Source organism: Podarcis erhardii (genome assembly GCF_964252035.2).
Source record: "Podarcis erhardii genome assembly, chromosome: 1".
Taxonomy (NCBI): Eukaryota; Metazoa; Chordata; class Lepidosauria; order Squamata; family Lacertidae; genus Podarcis; species Podarcis erhardii.
In genome coordinates, this window is record NC_138497.1 from 32,870,326 (window position 1) to 32,876,375 (window position 6,050).

At 46.3% G+C, this 6,050-nt stretch overlaps 1 long non-coding RNA gene across 1 annotated transcript; it reads left to right on the forward strand.

The window, feature by feature from the left end:
- Window positions 1-160: 160 nt before the first annotated feature.
- On the forward strand, window positions 161-5,506 carry LOC309345745. The gene is made up of 2 exons (XR_014158360.1): window positions 161-354; window positions 5,288-5,506. It is a non-coding gene; the product is annotated as an uncharacterized lncRNA (long non-coding RNA).
- The last annotated feature ends 544 nt before the right edge of the window (window positions 5,507-6,050 follow it).

Below are 6,050 nucleotides of genomic sequence, written 5' to 3' on the forward strand. Positions count from 1 at the left end.
GGGGTGCAAATTACTTGCCTTGCCCCGGGTGCTGACATCCCACGCTACGCCGCTGATATCGCCTCATGGGCAGGCCAGCTAGAGTTTCTGGTCCTGACTCACCTCAGACTCATGACCCAGCCCTGATTTTTTTCTGACTTTTATCCTTTCTGTGATCCAGCTGCTTTCCCCCTCAATTGTTTCTTTATCTTTTCTAAATCTTGGCTCTGATTCCAAAGCTCAGAATCACCCAGCGTTAGCTTTGCCTGATATCCTACATCTAGGGTGCGACCTTTTCCAGTCTGAGGGCCACATTTCCTTCTGAGAAACCTTCTAGGGGCCACATGCCAGAAGTGGGTGGGATCGGGAGCAAAAGTAGGTGGAGAAACAAATGTTTGTTTTACTTCCTTACAGTAGGCTACTTTTCTACACATGCATAGAAAGATATATTCCAACCAGGCAAAAAAACCTCGGGTGCACAGCAGGGCTAGTGAAGGCTGCAGCCCTGGGAGAAGGGGGGTGGCCTATAGGCCTGAGGCCCAGTCAGAAAGTCTGGGGGTGGGGGCTGCATTTGGCCCAGAGGCCTGAGGGGTGCCCATTCTTATTCCATAATTTTTGCAGGCTAAAAATGATAGTACTTGCCTATAGCAGGTGATTTATGTTTTTGATTTTAGCTCCCTGTGTGATTTTAAATAAAACATTTCCTATCACTGGTGAAAAAGAAAACAGCTTTCTAATTGATGGGAGTTGCTGCTGCATGCTGTGTACATAATATGGCATTTTACTCTTCAAACAGCTCCAGAAATGCTGAGATTTTTTTTTTTAATTCTAACTTTCTTTGGTAATTATTTATGCAGTCTACAGGCCTAAATGAAACTTCCGGCTTGTACTCATTGGGTTATCAAAATCTGAAAACACATAGCGTGGGTTTTAACTTTTAGTTAAAATCTGGGATCTTATGGTCCCAGGTAATCCACAAGCAATCTCCGGTTGGAGCTATCGCACATACTTCTCGCACATACTTCAGAGAAAAATGGAGATACTGTTCTTCTAGACAGTGAAGTATTATCTCTCTTTGATCTTGCTGCCCTTGTAAAAGTATACATTTAAAACTCAAATACTTGTTGGAGTCAAATATACATCAGTTTTCCCATTCTTATGTAATGCATGCAAGGGACAGCTAGAGCAGAGTGTGCCACACTACCTGGTATGAACAGGGTCGGTGTCAGGAGTAGCCATTGCAGGGCACCTGTTGAAAGCCACACATCTGCAGGGGGCCCATTGCCCATCTCTGAGGTCTCCTGATCTCGGAGCTTCTCCTCTTGCTGCCTGCTCACTCTTGAGCATCCAGGAATGATAAGAGGGAGTAGAAATGGAGACCCCTCCTCTGCTTCCTTCTGGAGAGTTCTGTGGTCTAGGCCCAGAGGAAGAGGTTGAACACATGGGCAGTGGTGCCTCAGAGAAGGTACCATACAGAAGCCTCCTCACTTAGGGATCTCAAGACCTACAGCCAGCAGTTGATATGAAGGCAAGACACCCAAAGGCACTGGCAAACCAGAAAAGCTGGCACATCATCACAGCCGCCCCCCTCCTCCACTCCATGGTCAGCTATAGTCTCAGCAAGATGCAATATTGTTGAGAGAGCAGTAAAGAAGAATGGATCATCATGCATCATCATCATATTATTATTATTATTATTATTAACAACAACTACTTATTATTTATGCTCTGCCCATCTGGCTGAGTTTCCCTAGCCACTCTGGGCAGCTCCCAATCGAGTGTTAAGAACAATACATTAAATATTAAAAACTTTTCTAAACAGGGCTGCCTTCAGATGTCTTTTAAAAATAGGATAGCTGCTTATTTCCTTGACATCTGATGGGAGGGCATTCCACAGGGCGGGCGCCATTACCGAGAAGGCCCTCTGGTTCCCTGTAACCTCACTTCTTGCAATGAGGGATCCGCCAGAAGGCCCTCGGCGCTGGACCTCAGTGTCCGGGCTGAATGATGGAGGCAGAAACGCTCCTTCAGGTATACAGGTCTGAGGTCGTTTGGGGCTTTAAAGGTCAGCACCAGCACTTTGAATTGTGCTTGGAAATGTACTGAGAGCCAATGCAGATTTCTCAGGACCAGTGTTATATGGTCCTGGCAGCCACTCCCAGTCACCAGTCTAGCTGCCGCATTCTGGATTAATTGCAGTTTCCAGGTCACCTTCAAAGGTAGCCCCACGTAGAGCGCATTGCAGTAGTCCAAGCGGGAGATAACTAGAGCATGCACCACTTTGGCGAGACAGTCCGCGGGCAGGTAGGGTCTCAGCCTGCGTACCAGATGGAGCTGATAAACAGCTGCCCTGGACAAAGAATTAACCTGTGCCTCTATAGACAGTTGTGAGTCCAAAACGACTCCCAGGCTGTGCACCTGGTCCTTCAAGGGCACAGTTACCCCATTCAGGACCAGGGAATCCCCCATGCCCGCCCGCCCCCTGTCCCCCCAAAACAGTATTTCTGTCTTGTCAGGATTCATCCTCAATCTGTTAGTCGCCATCCATCTTCCAACCACCTCCAGGCACTCACACAGGCCTTACTATCTGATAATGTGCAGGAATGACCCACTCTGTGAAGTGCAGCTGCAGCTGCACGCTGCCTACAGGGAAACATTAAGCTGTCTGCAAATATAATAATGTCATTGGACTGTGCTGGTAGTTGCTGCTAGAAGCTACTGGCGAGACATCCCCATGCACATCTGAAGTGTAAAAAGCACAGATTCCAGAAGGCCCCTGTCTAATAACCCAGATTTACCTATACAGAAGCAATCTCTCTAACTTAGGGTCTTGACAGGATACAGTGACGAGAGCGAAAGTGTCCCAGTGCTTTCTCATTCTTGGGTGATGATCACTTTGCAAAAGCATTTGAGCAAAACATTCCCTCTGTGCCTCGCATCCAGTTGTTCAGAGTAATTATATGACAAGCAATTTTCATTGCAGAAAGATACCTCTCCAAACCCCCTGCCGCTTGCAATCTCCACAAGTGCTTGGCTTGTTTGTATGTTTAAATAGCTTGACTCCCAAGCACAAATTAAGGACTCACTTCAATGAGATGAATGCAAGAAAACTGGCTATGTTCCCAAAGGATGATGAGACCCATCCTCAGAATCAGATGATAAAACTGTTCTGGACTACAGTTGTACCTCCACTTACGTATCTCTCCGTTTACGTAAACTTTGGGATATGTAACCAGCAAACCCGGAAGTATATTTCTGGGTTTTTGCCGCACACACATGTGCAGAAGCACTGTACCGCCGTGCGTGCGCGTGCGCAGAAGCGGTCCCTCCAGTTGCAGAAACCTTGGGATCCGACTGGAGCTCTGGAACAGATCCCGTCCGCAACTGGAGGTACCACTGTATACCACTTTATGCTGCTGGTGGAATTTGAATGTTCATCCATGGGAGTGGGAAGACATCCTCTGACCATAGAAAAATAGCATGCTGGGAAGAATAGTTTGCTGTATGGTCCTTTCTTCCTGAACTGCTAGATTTCTATATAAAGGAAACATTTTTAATGTGACAGCATTCAAACGCTCCATCTGCAGCTTGAAATGGTAGTCCATGAAAAGTTTTACTAGTTGGTTCCATTGCATATATAACCTTGCCCTAAGGCTGAAGGGTGGCAGTGGATTGAATCCAATTCTGATTCTTCCTGTGGTTACCCACACCAACTTCCATATTGTAACAAAAGCCTAGTGCCTGTCCCTCTCTCTGCCAAGCAGTGGCCGTTCGCTTTGAAACTCCCTTTTCCTGCCCCCTTAAACACACACCCGACTACCTTTGTGACATCTTACTCCCCAGGTCAAAGGATCCTTCTATGGCCCACCAACACATTTTTATAATGCTAACAGGTCTGCTCTTCCCCCAACCAGCCAGGCAGGTTTACATAATCCACCCCAGGAATTTCCTTAATTCCCTGTCTGGCACAGTTCTGTACTTTAATCCATATCCCGATTCATCAAAATTCTAGTATTTATTCGTTCTCAGTGTTTAGGGGAAACCCCCCCCCCAATTCTGACGTGGGTGGTGCTGTGGTCTGAACCACCGAGCCTCTTGGGATTGCCGATCAGAAGGTTGGTGGTTCGAATCCCCGCGACGGAGTGAGTTCCCGTTGCTCAGTCCCAGCTCCTGCCAATCTAGCAGTTCAAAAGCATTCCAGTTCAAGTAAATAGGTACCGCTCCGGCGGGAAGGTAAACGGCCTTTCTGTGCACTGCTCTGGTTTCAGTGTTCCGTTGCACTAGAAGCAGCTTAGTCATGCTGGCCACATGACCCAGAAAAACTGTCTGTGGACAAGTGCCGGCTCCCTCGGCCTGTAAAGCGAGATGAGCGCTGCAACTCCAGAGTCGTTCGTGACTGGACTTAACTGTCAGGGGTCCTTTACCTTTACCTCCCCCCCCCAATTCTATAACAATATTGTTCTGGAGTCCCCTGCCCAATGACCTGGAGCAGATTTTCATGGGCTGCAGGTCGAAGGGGGAACTAGTGAACATTTCTTCATCTCCCCCTTCTGTTAGGGGCCATGTCTGCTTGGTCAAAAGTCCCTATGAGAGTGGAAGGTCGCAATTTGATGCAAGTAGTTTGAGAAAGGGTTCTGTAGTGTACTTTTTTCCCTCCCACTATCGATTCTGATCAGAGAGATTTTGCATATTGTGTTGTGCAAAATGTGTTTACCGGATTATATATACCACAGGCAGCTACTCCTGTTTCAAATTTTCTTCAGCTGTTTCAGAATATTGTCTGTTTCTACTTTTATTGCATGTAGCTGGTGGTTTCCAGCATATTCCTCTGTGGGTACCATGAGTACTGAGTTCTGCATCAGATTGTTCATATGCATCTCCCTTCTTGGATCAGTGTGACATTGAAGTGTTGCAGATAGGGTTTTGAATACTCAGAAGTGCTATACAAATGCAAAGTATTTTTTTAGGATTTATTTGCACACAACAATCTATTTCTGGATCTGGCTGGCAGGCGAAATCCTAGGTTCCCCCACCTTAGGTGGGTCATTTTGAGAGGTGGGTGGGTCTTGCCCACCTGCCAATCACCTAACACCACTATTACTCCAGGCGACCCATTTCCCCCCTTTGTAATCCAGCCAAGCGAATTTAAGTTAATGCCAATCAGCAACCCTGACTTCAAGCTCCTCTTTCTGCAGCGGCAGCTGTGTGGAGTTCCTCATGACAAACTCAGTAGTTTGTTGATCCCAGGGAGTTTGAAATCAGCACCGATCAGCTGCTAGGCACTGACTTCAAACTCTTTTCTGCTCAGCTTTCAGCTCGGCTCAGCTGTGCTATGGAGCTTCCAAAAGCGATGGCTTGGAAATGCAAGTGGGAAGGAGGAATCCATCTCTTCAGCTACACCCAAGACTGAAAAGGAATGAAATTGGGTGTGGAGCCAGAAGTCATATGTAAAAGGGAATAGCTGTACTGTTTTACTCAAAGAAACATGTTAATACCAGAAATATAAATAAAACATGATGTTGCTGTGGTTAGGCTGTATGCTTGAGTCCCTTCTATTTCCTGGATCCAGCAAGGATCCAATTGCTGGAATAGCCAGCCAGCTTCTTGGTAATGTCCTATGTATGGGTTGTTATGGTAACAAAGGAGGTGGCTCTGTGCCAGAGATCAATTGGTTGGGCCTCCCTCCCTCAATCAGCTGGTAGTTAGAAGGGCAAAAGCCAGAGTGGAAGTGTTTGTGAGCTAGAAGTTAGAAGGAGGCTGCAGGCTGAAGCCTGTGAGGGAAAGACGTGCTTGAATTCTGTGTCTGTAACCCCTGGAATCTTACATTGCTTGAAAATTGGGGTGGTATAAAAAAATAGTAAGGAAAAAATAGAGAGAGGTATCAAGTGTGTCACAGTCCAAGCTCTATGCTTCTCCAATGATTCAAATACATGCAAACTAGCAGGATTTGATCATTTATTTCTTAATTTTTTTTTGTCCAACCAGTCTCAAAGACATTGGCCGGGTAACATTGCAAAAGCCACGACCATAAAACAAGGAATAAAACGAGGAATGTGTATTTTTAAAAAGTG